The sequence below is a fragment of the Ambystoma mexicanum genome, chromosome 12, assembly GCF_040938575.1.
Source record: "Ambystoma mexicanum isolate Mex_15411 chromosome 12, UKY_AmexF1_1, whole genome shotgun sequence".
Lineage (NCBI taxonomy): Eukaryota > Metazoa > Chordata > Amphibia > Caudata > Ambystomatidae > Ambystoma > Ambystoma mexicanum.
This window is the reverse complement of record NC_090936.1, coordinates 993,747,554-993,760,401: the sequence shown is the minus strand read 5'-3', so window position 1 is coordinate 993,760,401 and position 12,848 is coordinate 993,747,554.

The following is a 12,848-nucleotide window of genomic DNA, read 5'->3' as shown; positions in this document are numbered from 1 at the left end:
CGTCGACGCGCCGAGGAGTATCCACCGGTGGGTTTCCCGCCACCCAAAGACCGCAGAGACGCCGACGACTCGACGCCCTTGCTGGGCCACAGTTCTTCCTCATCTCTTTGCGGTCCAGAACTATCGTCACCGAGGTGCCCCGCACGCCTCTTCCTTGCAGGACGCCAACGCTCTGTCGTCGACGAGCACCGCTCGGATCAAAGCCTGCTGCCTCATCGACGTCGTTCTACCCGGTTCACGGTCGGACGTTCGGCGCCCCGTGTCTCCCGCTTGAAAGGGGCGACATTCAAGAAGGGCCGCCGATTCCCCGACACCGAACCCCGAGTCCGCGACGCCTCTCGACGATCCGTGGCTCCTGCCTTAAAGGGAGTCACTCCAGAAGGATCGGTCGACGCCTCGCCGACGAACTCTATTCCACCAGGTACATTGGGGGGGTAAAACATTGTAGGAGAGAACGAGACTCTTGAAAAATATATGGACTGGGCTTGTTTTATATATCGTTATTTTACAGGTTGCCCAGGTGGGGGGATCTCCACTCAGAGCTGTGTCCAGTAGCGAGGACCAGTCGTCTGCCTATTGTTTCATCCGTCTGCTTTCTCTCTTCTCTCTATTGCTGGTTTCATTGCTATTGATCCGTGTGGCATTTTCACAGCCTTGTTGAATGCACTCTAATCGAATATTAGTGGTACCACTGTAGAATTGTAGATATTTACCATTGTTGATTTTCCGGAGCACAAAGTGCGTTATTGTGATAAGTGTACATAACCTTTGAATATTAATGATATAAAGACTGTGTTTTCAGTAATACAGTGTGTGGACATTCCTTTGTGGGGGCTTGGGGATACACTGTACTTAAGAACCAGCCCGCATCACCTCCTGAGAAGCTAGGCCTTGATTGCTCGACCAGCGTTACCATATCAGAGAATCTCGGCTGGGGTCCTCTGTGCCTTTCCTCTGCCATATAGAGAGCGGAAGTACAGACCCCCCCACCTCGTCCTGACAAGCTTGGTGGCAGCGGTGGGATGCTTATGGTTTTAAGAATCAGTGTATAACCGTGCCACTTACAAAATATCTGCACTTTATTGAATTAAGGTTTAGGTGTGTTCCAAATAACTGCATTACAAGCAATGGAGACCATTGCGAATGGTAAATTGACTCGGATGAGCTTAGAGGCTCTCCAGAGTGCTTGTGAAGCCAGGGAGTTAGACTTTGTGGATAAGTCTAGGGCTGAGCGAATAGCTGCCCTGGTGGACTACCAGACTGATGGTGAAACTCTTGATGAAGGGGGGGATGCAACCAGTGAGGACTCTGCCCCTGGGGTTGTCGCTGAATCTGTTTCTGGGAATGCCGCCATTCCTGCTGCCTCTGTTCCGAACCCCAGCAATTCCATGGAACTTGAGTTATTAAGGATGAAGTTAGCCTTTGAATATCGCAAGTTGGAAATCGATGCTGAACTTAAGAAAGAGGAGCTGGCACAGCAAGTGGAACTCAAGAATAGGGATCTTGCGCTCAAAGATAAGGACACTGAATGTCAGAGAATCCAGTTAGAGAAAGCTCGAGTGGAGACTTCAGCTAGACCAATTGAGAGTGGCAGGTCCCCAGCCACCAAGTTTATGAAAGATTTGGTTGGTGTGTTTTTGGAGGGTTCAGATATCCTCCAATGGATTGAAGCGTTTGAAATGGCTTGTGCGATTCATGATGTTGATAAAAGAGATTGGGCTAAGTGTTTGTTAAGTAGAGTACCTCAAACTGGATATGACTGTATTCTGAAGCTGAGTGTGGAAGAAAGGGGTCAGTATGAGTGTATGAAGTCTGCTTTAATTGCCAAGTTTGGCAAGACACCTACCCAATATCTTAAAAGGTTCAGGGATTTTAAGAAACGAGAGAATGTGTCTTGGGTTGACTGGGTGAGTGCTGCGCACATGAACATGATGGGGTGGATTGATGGGTACAAGGTGAAAACTTTTGCTGAATTATCCCACCTGTTGTTTTTTGAGCATTTTTCTGAAGCCTGTTCGCCAGAGCTGCGTCAGTATGTTGCTGACCAGAACATTTTGGACCCCTTTAAGCTGGCTAGGTTGGCTGACAAGTGGGTCTCCCACCGGGTGTCCCCTAAGGACTCCAGTGGGAAGGACAAGGATAAAGAGAAGGGGGCCTCTCAGAAAGCTGAGGAGTCCCCCAAGCAGTCACAGTCGAATAAAACAAAACCTTCCTCTCCTAAGAACCAAAAATCTAGTGGGGATAAGTCCTCTGTGGGTGGGAATAAGAGTAGTGGTCCACCTGCTGCAAAGCAGGCACCCAGTGGTTCCAGTACCGTACCTCGCACTCCTAGCACTTGTTGGGATTGTGGGGCTCTGGATCACCGAAGGGGTGACTCCAAGTGTAAAGGTAAGGCACTTGGAGTACAGGCTGTCAGCCTGACCTACCCTTACCCCGTGTCTGAGGTGGAGGCCACCGTCCTCCCCTCCTCTACCGGAATCACATTTGGTGCTCCAGTAGAGATTTCCTTAGTGTCCCTTGGGGCCTGGGACCAGTACGCAGAAGTACTGGCGACTATCCCGCAGAACACCCGTAGGTTTTTGAGAAGTGTCCTCGTGAATGGCCAGCCTTCTACTGGTTTGAGAGACACTGGGGCAAGCATGACAGTGGTGGACAGGACCCTGCTCAAGCCAGAGGACTATGTAAGTGCTCCTCTGAGAACCACCAGGTTAGCTGGTGGGCCTCCCAAATTATCGCCTGTAGCCTTAGTCACACTCATGATTGGAGACAAGACAGCAAAGCTTCCTGTCCTGGTTCAGGACAATGTCCCTGCTAACATTCTGTTAGGTAATGATCTAGTAGAGTTGGGGTTGATCTCGGATGGTCTTCCCATGACTGCTGCTGCGGTCACTAGGTCACAGGTGACACCGGGTCTGGCTGTGAGTCAGGTACCCGAGCCAAAGGCGAGGCCTAAGGCACGAAGAAGGAAGACCAAGAAGGCCACCTCTGTGGGAGGAACACCTTCTCTTCCTGCTGTTCCGACAGCACCCATTGGGATCCAGGCTCCGGACGGGCTGGGTCCAGTGGAAAACCCGGACTCAACTCCTGTGGGAGAAGAGACAGAAGACTCTCCTGTGGGAGAGGTTCTCAACCCGGAGGATCATCCCGACCTTCAATGCTTGTTAGCTGAAGGGGGACCCTCCCGGGCGGACTTCTGTAAAGGGCAGAGAGAGTGTCCCTCTCTCGAGGGTCTGCGGACGCAGGCCCTGTCCCAGGCACAAGGTGAAGTGCCTAGGACATTCAAGATTTATTGGGAGGGTGAGCTCCTTGTTAGTGAGCCCACTAAGCCTGAACCTGGTGCCCTCAAGAGGTTGGTGGTACCCCAGGTTTACAGGCCCTTCCTACTGCAGTTGGCGCATGAGGTGCCCTTGGCTGGTCATCTTGGTACCAAGAAGACTAAGCAGAGGCTCTCTGCCCACTTCTACTGGCCTCGGATGGGAGTGGAAGTGGAGTCCCACTGCCGGACCTGCCCCACTTGTCAGTTGTCTGGCAAGACTGGAGGCAGGGTCATTGCCCCACTGCAGCCATTGCCAGTGGTCGGCACACCGTTTGAGAGGGTGGGCATCGACATTGTCGGTCCCCTGGACCCTCCCACTTCAGGTGGACATCGGTTCATCCTGGTCTTGGTTGATCATGCCACCAGGTACCCTGAGGCTATACCCCTTCGGACTATTACGGCCAAGGTGGTTGCCCGGGCTCTCCTGGGCATTTTTACCCGTGTTGGATTCCCCAAGGAAGTTGTCTCCGACCGAGGATCCAACTTCATGTCGAGTTACATGAAGACCATGTGGAAAGAGTGCGGGGTAACCTACAAGTTCTCCACCTCTTACCACCCCCAGACCAATGGTCTGGTTGAGAGATTTAACAAAACTCTCAAGGGCATGCTAGGTGCTTTGGAAGAGCCCCTACGGAGGAAATGGGATCTCCTCCTGCCATGCCTGCTGTTTGCTTACAGAGAGGTACCTCAAGAGGGTGTTGGTTTCAGCCCCTTTGAGTTACTCTTTGGACATCCCGTGAGGGGGCCCCTCGCCTTGATCCGAGAAGGCTTGGAGGCCACCCCTCCAGGTCCCGCCAAGCAAGTGGGGGACTATGTGTTAGGCCTCAGACGGAGGATGACACAGATGATGGGTCAGGCAACAGCAAATCTCAAGGCCAGCCAAGAACTGAATAAGTATTGGCATGACCTTAAAGCTTCGCAGGTCGATTGGACTCCGGGACAGGAAGTCCTCGTGATGGAGCCTACCAAGCCTAGGGCTTTGGCAGACAAGTGGACTGGACCCTTCAGGATAATCTCCAAGATGGGCGAAGTCAATTATCTGGTTGACCTGGGTGCCTCCGGGGTAGCCCCTCAGGTATTCCATGTCAACAGGCTCAAGCCTTTCCACCGGCGAGCAGAAGTCTCATGTCTCTTGCTAGCTTCAGGGCAAGAAGAGGATGAGAGTGAGCCCCTTCCTGATTTGCTGCATAGCAACCCTCAGGACGGCTCAGTGGAGGGAGTACAGCTCTCTCCCGATTTGACAACAGAGCAGCAGAGGGCCTGCCGGGCTTTGCTCCAGCAGTATGCCTCTCTGTTTTCGCTGACACCGGGCCTTACACCTTGGTGTAGGCATGAAATTGACACTGGTGACAGCGTGCCTGTCAAGAGCAGGTGCTACCGTATGTCAGATACCGTTAAGAACCACATCCAGGCTGAGGTCGCCAAGATGTTGGATCTGGGTGTAATTGAACCCTCAACCAGTCCCTGGTCCAGTCCAGTGGTCCTTGTCCCCAAGGCAAGTTCCCAGGCGGGTACCAAAGATTGGAGGTTCTGTGTGGACTACCGAGGAGTCAATGCCGTCACCAAAACTGACGCGCACCCATTGCCCAGGGCTGATGAGCTCGTGGACACCATAGGTGCTGCCAAATTTGTGAGCACCTTTGACCTCACCTCAGGCTATTGGCAAATAGCTCTGACGGACCATGCCAAGGAAAAGACGGCATTCTCCACACCAGAGGGACTCTACCAGTTTAGGGTCATGCCTTTTGGATTGAAGAATGCCCCTGCCACTTTCCAGAGGTTGGTCAATCATGCGCTCAGTGGGCTGGAGGCCTTTTGTGTGGCCTATCTAGACGACATTGCCGTCTACAGTTCCACCTGGGAAGCGCATTTGACACACCTGGATAAAGTGTTGCAGGCCTTGAAAAGGGCTAACCTCACTATCAAGGCTACCAAGTGCCAGATAGCTCAGGGGAAAGTTACCTATCTTGGTCATGAGGTAGGAGGGGGTCAAATCCAGCCTCTTTCCAGTAAGGTACAGGACGTACAGGACTGGGAGACTCCCACTACTCAAACCCAGGTGAGAGCCTTTTTGGGCCTCACTGGGTATTATGGCAATTTCATGGCGGACTATGGGACCATAGCCGCACCACTGACAGCTCTGACTTCACCCAAACAGCCTAGGAAGGTTAATTGGACTGAAGACTGTCAGAGGGCCTTTGATGGCTTGAAAGAAAGTCTGTGCAGGGCACCCGTGTTGTGTGCACCTGATTACAGCCGACCCTTTATCGTCCAGACGGATGCCTGCGACACCGGAATTGGAGCTGTCTTGTCCCAGTTAGATGACAAAGGGAGAGAACATCCTATCATATTCATCAGTAGACAACTCAAGGGTAGAGAACTTAGGTGGGCTACTGTTGAAAAGGAATGTTTTAGTATAGTTTGGAGCCTTAGGCGTTTTAGGCCCTACCTTACGGGGTCCACCTTCAAGGTCCAAACAGATCATAAGCCCCTGAAATGGCTTATGCAGATGAAGGGTGAAAATCCGAAACTGCTCAGGTGGTCCATTAGCCTGCAAGGGCTAGACTTCGCCATAGAGCACAGACCAGGGAAGAGTCACGATAATGCAGATGGCCTTTCCAGAAGGTATGTTGACCGTCTGGATGAGGGTGTCTATCCCGTGGGAGATTAGGCACCCTAACCTCAGTCTGGGGGAGGCGACTGTGATGCTGGAAATGCATCGGAGGGACAGGGCCTCCGTATCCTTGTCCTTTTTCTGTGCTTATCGTGTGTTCTGTCGTGTTTTCCGCGCAGAAGTCCATGCGGGACTCCTGGCGGTGCAGCTCTCTCTTTTGGTTTGGTGAACAGACCCATGGGATACCCTTATGGCACCCATGGGTAGGGGTGCAACCCTGTGCCCCTAGTGTATGTTTTTGGGCACCCGTGGGTGGCCCACAGAGCCGGGTATGGGCTGGTGGCAGCTACATGCTGAATTTGACAGGTGCGCTGGGTATCCGCCATTTTAGGGTACCCCGGCCCTGCCATTGGAATCAGTTGATTCCTGATAGGACACAAGATGGCCCCGGTGGCCTCTTGCTTTCTATCGCCTGATACCTTGTTTTCCCAAAGTCCTGGGAAGCCCTGACTCTGTCCCTTCCCCCTGACTGGCTGTTGGGTGGAAGTTCCGTATATGGTGTTGTTGTGAAGGCCCAGCTAGACTTACTGGAGCCTTCCCGCTGACTGTATGTTGTGGGTACCGCCTGTGGGTGGGACCTGGGTGAATGGGGAGTGTGACCAATATGCACTCCGTGTTGTGGCTGTCTGGTTTCTGCCATGAGAGACAAAGACTGAGACAGCCCTGCCCGAAACTGGACTGAATGCAGTATGTAGAGTTGAATGGCTGAGTACTTGTCTCAATCCACATTCCTTGTTGTGAGTGTCTGAGCGAGAGAAGAGTGGCCTGAATGCCCTGCGTGCCTGATTGGCTGACCGACTGCATGAATGCCCTTCTGTACGATTGGCTGCTGAGTGTGTGCCAGCAGTGTGGATGAGAGACCAAATAGTATATCTGGGGACCTCTCACCACTGGAAATTGTTCAGAAGCTGAAGTCCACTACGACGAGTAACTGGAGTAACTGACGCTTGACCTTGAGGCCCTGCTGGAGGAGAAGGATTGCCGTGGCTCTCCTTCACGATCTAAAGGCTGCTGTGTCTCCAAGGACTGACCCAGAGAGGACCTGGTAAGGCGCCCTCTTCCCGAGCTACGAGGGACCATCGTGCACAGCTGACCTTTGCCAACGCTCCCTGGTAGACAGACCTACGACAGGCTGCCGACCCGATACGGGGACTGCTGAGGAATCCCAAAGCGAAGCACCCGGACTGTTGTCCGCCACTGTCGACGACCGCCGTCGCCGACCGGAGCCGCCGTGCTCCCGTTTGCCTAAGAACTTCAACTTGATCAACGGACGCTCTCGTCTGCATCGCCGTACCGTCTCCTGTGGGAGAAGGCCTGACCGTCGACGCGCCGAGGAGTATCCACCGGTGGGTTTCCCGCCACCCAAAGACCGCAGAGACGCCGACGACTCGACGCCCTTGCTGGGCCACAGTTCTTCCTCATCTCTTTGCGGTCCAGAACTATCGTCACCGAGGTGCCCCGCACGCCTCTTCCTTGCAGGACGCCAACGCTCTGTCGTCGACGAGCACCGCTCGGATCAAAGCCTGCTGCCTCATCGACGTCGTTCTACCCGGTTCACGGTCGGACGTTCGGCGCCCCGTGTCTCCTGCTTGAAAGGGGCGACATTCAAGAAGGGCCGCCGATTCCCCGACACCGAACCCCGAGTCCGCGACGCCTCTCGACGATCCGTGGCTCCTGCCTTAAAGGGAGTCACTCCAGAAGGATCGGTCGACGCCTCGCCGACGAACTCTACTCCACCAGGTACATTGGGGGGGTAAAACATTGTAGGAGAGAACGAGACTCTTGAACAATATATGGACTGGGCTTGTTTTATATATCGTTATTTTACAGGTTGCCCAGGTGGGGGGATCTCCACTCAGAGCTGTGTCCAGTAGCGAGGACCAGTCGTCTGCCTATTGTTTCATCCGTCTGCTTTCTCTCTTCTCTCTATTGCTGGTTTCATTGCTATTGATCCGTGTGGCATTTTCACAGCCTTGTTGAATGCACTCTAATCGAATATTAGTGGTACCACTGTAGAATTGTAGATATTTACCATTGTTGATTTTCCGGAGCACAAAGTGCGTTATTGTGATAAGTGTACATAACCTTTGAATATTAATTATATAAAGACTGTGTTTTCAGTAATACAGTGTGTGGACATTCCTTTGTGGGGGCTTGGGGATACACTGTACTTAAGAACCAGCCCGCATCACCTCCTGAGAAGCTAGGCCTTGATTGCTCGACCAGCGTTACCATATCAGAGAATCTCGGCTGGGGTCCTCTGTGCCTTTCCTCTGCCATATAGAGAGCGGAAGTACAGACCCCCCCACCTCGTCCTGACAGTGACAACCTGGGAATCACTGATCAGTCTCTGGCCTGGCTGACTTCTTTCCTCTCTGATTGACCCTCCCAGGTCCAACTTGGGTCCTTCCTTTCATCTATCTACCTTTCTACCTGCGGTGTTCCCCAGGGGTCTAACCTCTCACCGTGCCTTTTCAAGCAGTACCTGGCAAATCTTGGCCACTGCATTGCCATTTTCTGCTCCAATTTTCAGTGCTATGCAGATGACACTCAACTCATTTTCAGGCTTCCCTCAGCCACCTCCTCTCCTTCTCTCATCTCTGATTGCCTATCTGCCATTCAGGATTGGTGTGCCGCCAACAATCTGTGCCTGAACACCAGCAAGATGGAGATCCTCCTTATGGGCACACCTTCACTCTCCTTTCCTGTCACTCTCTGGCCGGCCTCCCTTGGCTCTCCACCTACCCCCACCTGCGAGGCTAAGAACCTCGGGGTCATCTTTAACTCCACGCTTTCCTTCCCTGCCCACATTTCTGACGTCTCTAAAAAGTGAAGCTTCCTACTGCACCTCCTCAGAGGTATTCTGCCTTTACTCTCTTTCCCTCAGAAGCTCACTCTCTCTTGAGGCCTGGTTCTCTCTAGGTTGGATTATTGCAACAGCCTCTTTCTAAATCTATCTGCATCTACTCTTCGCCCCTTTGCAACTTATCCAGAACAGGACTGCAAGACTTGTCCTTGGCCTCAAGCCCTGGGATCGTATCTCTCTAGCCCTGAAATCTCTTCATTTGCTTGAAGTAGCTGCAAGGATAAAATTCAAGACCCTTTGCATTGTTCACAAGGCTTTCTGGGCCCTTGGTCCAACATACCTTCAGCTTTCCCTCCATAAATATCTTTCCTCCTGAGCTCTTCACCCCTCCACATCTAACTCCCTCAGGGTCAGTCATTTTTCTAAGAAACGTGCTAGGGGTAGATCTCTGTCTTTGGCTGGGGCCTCCTTCAGGAACAGCCTCCCTGCCACTCTGAAACTTGAGGAGAACCATCTCCGGTTCAGGAAGCACCTCAAGACCTTCCTCTTTGCTTCTGCCTTTGCTCCTCCTCTCCCCTGCTGATCTGTTCTGTCTCAGCATTGTGCACCTGGTCACCCTCTGACTTTCGGGCCCAGGTACCTGCTCACCCTGCCACCCACCGGCACTGCCTCCTGGCAATCCCTTGCATTGGGGTCTGTATCTGTGACCCTACAGCCCCACTTTTTTTTCTTCCTGCACTTAACAGACACACCCTGTCTGCTGCCTTAAACCTAATACTTGCCACTTGCTGGCTGCACTACCACTGTTTGTTTCTTTTATTATTTATTTACCTATTAATTATCTATTTTATGTTTATTTATTTGTATTCCTTTGCTCAGCATTTTCCACTTCTCCCCACTCCCATGCACTTTCCCCTTTCCCTCTCCCATGCCCTTGTGCATTCTCAATATCACTGGGCCTAGTAAGAGAGTTGTTTTTGTTTCTCCCTTGTTCCCTCCCTTGCCTCGTCGTGCTCTGAAACACTTGTGTACGAGCGCGATACTAATAAAATATCAATATCAATATTGAATGGCACACTGTCTTGTGTATTGACCCCGCTCAGCGCTTAACTGACTTTCCTGACAAACAACTTTTCAATGATAATAAGGATATAGGAGAGATGTTGTTTGAGATAAGTATACCATTTCACTTGCTTGTACAACATAGGGAGGTTCCCCAAAAGATCCTCCTCTTGAAGTGGATGTGGCACACTTGCTGGAAGACTTGCAGAAGATACCTGCAGAGATATGGACCAACAGGCCCCATGCTGTAGGTCTCTTGAAAGGTATAGGGGCAGTTTTCATGAAATCAAAGCAAGGGGCCATATTGCACCAGGCCAAACAGTACCCCCTGTCCAGGTAGGCGGATGAAGGAATATATGACACCCTTGTAGCATTATGGCAATCAGGCATTATACGGCACTCAAACTCCCCATGTAACATGGCAGTGTACCCTGTCAAAAAAGCCAGTGGGGGTGTCTTGGTGGATGGTACAGGATCTGTGCCCACTGAATAACATCTTAAAAGCAGAGTTTGTGCTGGTGCTCAATCTGGCCACCATTTTGTGTAATGTTCGTAGAGGGGAAACTCACTTCACCGTGATTGAGCTTAAGAATGCATTCTTTTCAATACCATTACACCCAGAATCCCAGTACCTCACCACGTTTACTTACTGCGGTCAGCGATTCCAACACACGAGACTCCCACAAGGATACTGTGAGTCCCCAAGAATATTTAATAGGGTACAGCAGGCAGACCTAGGAAATTCACAGACACAGAGCACAGTGATACAATATGTGAATGACCTCCTAGTGTGCAGTACCACAGAGGAGCAGTGCAGGGAGGATTCAGTAACACTCTTGATGTTACTGGCAGGCAAGGGGTACAAGGTAGACAGAGAGAAGCTACACTATTTCCAGAAGGAGGTAGTTTACCTGGGGCAGATACAATCCTCAGAAGGGGGCAGATGAACACCTGAAAGGCAACAGCAGTACAGAATACATCCCAGGCGAATACAGAAAAAGAGATGCAGAAGTTCCTGGGCCTGTGCAATTACTGCCGGTCCTGGATCTTTGACTACTCCAGTTACACTAACCCTTTGCTTCAGGGCCTCAAGGCAGCACAGAAGGCGAAGGGACCCACTCCCTGGATGCCAAAATGATAGAATAATTTAAGGAACTGAAAGGTGCACTCAGCAATGTGCTTGTGCTAGCCATTCCAGATTACAACAAACAATGATTTCTGTTTTCCTATTCCAACGGGGAAGTGACGATGGCTGTCCTCACTCAGACAACATCACAAGGACACATGTCCCTGGCTTATTACAGTGGTATTTTAGATCCAGTAATGCAGGGACATTTTCGATATGAGCAAGCATTTGCAGCAGCAGCTTTCACAATTGAAAAATCATCCAGCACAACGATGGACTGCGTAGTGACGTTCTATGTAGAGCATGCTGTGCTCTTCATCCTGGAAAAACTAAAGTCTACCCTCACTACCCATCAAGTATCAGGGTATGGGGTTATACTTTCAAATTCAGCAATTCACATCCTGAGGGGCCATGTTGTCAATCCAGCGACCTTCGTCTCCCAGCCAGTGCAGGTTGGTGATGATGTTCATGATTGCACCATGCACCAAGAGGGACTTGAGCGTATGTATCCAATCTTTTGTAAAACAAAAGGGCTGGATGAAGGCCTCTCTGTCCCTAACCTAAATAAAGTTTCCCTAGCTAGGAAACTAAAACTAAAGATCAGGCAATGTAAAGTCGTCAAACTTATAAACTGTCCTTGCGTCCCAAACATACTAATCTGACCCTCACACTAGAAACAAACAACTAAGGGTGCAAAGAAAATGTCTTTAAGTTATGTTTGGCAAAACGTGTTTGCAACTAAAGCAATTGAATTAATTCAACAAAAACATTATTTTCCAAGGAGGAACTTTGGATCCATAGGGTGGTTGATTTCCTCTGGTAGGATGACCGAAGTGTCTTTTTGAAACAGCAGTTTCTTAAGGATGGCAAAAGGCTTTCCTTCCAACAATAGTTTCTTGAGGATGGGACAAGCGTCTTTTCCAAACAACAGTTTCCTTGGTTGTTTATACTCAGTTCAGAAAAAGATCTTATGCAAACTAAAACTTCTATATTAGATTTCTTTGTTACAACTTTCATGGATCTCCTGGTATACTTTCCTTCCAGGAATCCCCTTAGGATTTTTCAGATCCCTGCTGTACTCACCTGCTAGGTACCTCCTGCCAGGAATCTTTCCCACATTCGTTTTACAACTTCCATGACTCGCCTGGTATACTTTCCTGCCAGGAATCCGCTTATGGGCTCTTGAGATCTCTGGTGTACTCTCCTGCAAGGTATCTTTCCCACCTTCTTATTACGACTTTCATATACTTTGGGTGGAGGGCCTGGTATACTCCTCTGCCATGAATTCCCCCCTTTTAAATGTTATCTGCCTGATGTGCTCCTTTCACCAGGACTTCTTTTCTATTTCACTATTCTTTAATATGGCACAGTTGCATTATTTCAATATTCTTCTACTTTGTTTGCTTGAGGTATTATTACCTGTTCCAACTTTGCCCACTTTGACATCTCAAACATGTGGACTTGTTCAAGTTCTGCCGCTATACTTATTTCTGTAGTATTCATTTGCTTAGGGTGATTCTTGCTCCAACATTCCTCACATTGACATCTCATACAGGGGGACATGTTCAAGTTCTTCCTTTGCTTTTTATTCGGTCGGTATTCAAATTTTCTTATTGCATTTATCTGCTTACATGCCTGTCGGTATGCACCGGGAAGCCCAATGCCTTTGGGCAGACTCAGAAGTATCCTGTGGTATGTTGCTGCAACAGAGCTTCCTTCCTGGGACAGCATCCTTTACACTGGAGGGCTTCTTTCAGCATTCCCAGCAGCTCTGTACTTTTCTGTCGACTTCGCTTCACGGCCGGGACCAAAGGCTGCTGTTTCTCGGCACAAGCGTATCCCTGGTAACTCTGCTGCTGTCGGT